The sequence below is a fragment of the Octodon degus genome, unplaced genomic scaffold, assembly GCF_000260255.1.
Source record: "Octodon degus isolate 3935 unplaced genomic scaffold, OctDeg1.0 scaffold00162, whole genome shotgun sequence".
NCBI lineage: Eukaryota > Metazoa > Chordata > Mammalia > Rodentia > Octodontidae > Octodon > Octodon degus.
In genome coordinates, this window is record NW_004524738.1 from 6,515,886 (window position 1) to 6,517,878 (window position 1,993).

Sequence of the window (1,993 nt, forward strand, 5' to 3'; positions counted from 1 at the left end):
CCAAATGGCTTTAAAAGTCATGTGCCAAACAGATTTGTCTTATGCAAGTGAGAATCAATTTATAAAAGCTGTCCACGCTGCTCTACTACCACATGTTCATCCTTAAAAACTTATTTCTTCAGACTCAAAACAAACATTTTGGAAGGCTTTAATTATCAGACAAGTTTCTTTCATTCTGCATCACTCTCTCCGGGTGCAGATTCCAACCCAGCATCATGTTGGTAAGAAAGATATTCCTAGAAAACAGAAGGCTGGGGTTGAATTGAGGAATGCTTTGCTTTTAATATGTAGGCTGCTGTCATGAGCTTTCTAGCCAATTTAACACAAGGAAAAGAGGAATCATTTGCAAAACCCAAGCATCCAATCCAAGAATCCTCATTTTTAATCACATAGTATGATTATGTAATCTTCTAAAGACTTTTTTTTTTAATTTGAGGCAAGGTAGTTACAAGAACACTTGCCCCTGTGTCTTCCTTCTTCTATAACAAGAACACATAAAAATAGAGAATAGTACAGCATGGTTATTATAAGAATAAGGAGATGGGTAGGACATTTGCTTAGAAAAGATGGAGAATCATTGCCATCTCTCTTAGTTACTGTCCTGTTGCTGGAATGCAATCCCCAAAGCCCACACCTTAGAGGAGAGGCCTATTTTGGCTCACGATCATACTCAGTGGGTGGCTGGTTGCCTGGCAGAGACGGCATGGCCAAGGCGCACACTTGGGGAAAACTGCTCGCATCATCATGGCCAGGCACCAGACACCAGAGAGAAGGACTCAGGTTACATCTCCAGACGTCTCCCTCTTCCTACCAGGCACAAGCTGCTGCAGCACACTCAGCTGCGGTACCCATGAACTGATGAATCCAGTGATCAGCACAGCAGCCTCACATTCTAATCATCGCCTTCTAGAGTCGGCACTTTCCAGCACACGTGCATTTGGGAGATCGTTCCGTGGCCCCCCACCATGCTACGAAGAAGACTTCAAAGTTTTCGCAACTATGAAGGGGTTTAAATTAGGGCACCTGTGTTAGAGAAACATGAATCGGACCAAAAAAATGCCTTGTAATCCATGTTTAAAAAATGTCACCTAATTTTTTATTTATGAATAACACCAACTTAAAATTCATCATAAAAGCAATTTAGCCTCACACTGTAAATTTCTCAGTTAGCCATCCCTGCTGTCAAAGCTCTTTTCAAATATCTGCTCAACCTAATGCTCCTAAAGCCAGAGGCAAATACTTCTATATTCCACAGCTTCTCTTCTTGGCACCCCACATGCGCATTTATTAATTAATGTTAAGTAAGAGGTGTTTAAAATGGCTATTATACTCTATTGGAGTATTAGCTTTTAAATTTTCTTAAATGGATGATGTGACCCGTTTAATTCAATATTTGTTTTGCACAGAAAAGGTCCAGTGGCGAGGTGGTTCCTGTCTCTCCTAGAAATGCATCCAGTCTGTAAGATTCTACAGTCATCACCTCGGTCTTAGATTTAACACAAAGATGCTATCAACCCTAAAAATACATTCTCATCTGTGCGCTAGGACGAGGTTCATACAGGCACAAAATTATATGGGAGAAAAATTTATTTTACTTCTCCTTTTTAGGTAACCCATATTCAAAATATCTTCTTCAGACTCAAAAGTATTTATATGCTTCTTTCCATGATACCCAAATACCCACTCAGTAGAATTTGACACATCGGAGAGCCTCCTGTCTTCAAAAATATCTCTCCCATCATCATAGTCTTTACTGTTTCTTTCTGATTTGGAAAATAATATTTCTCTTTTTTTTGCCAGGGAATTGTTTATTCCACTGAGCCATCTCCCCAGCCCCCTGGAAAATAATATTTCAGTCATTGGCATTTGTTCATATCAGAGTTGGCCCTGTCTGGTCTGCCCTGTGTCCAGTGTAATGTTCATAATTAAGTGGTTTTAGCTCTGTCAATGGCACAGCTTTAGTCTGCTCTTACACATGTGGAACCTAAAGCAA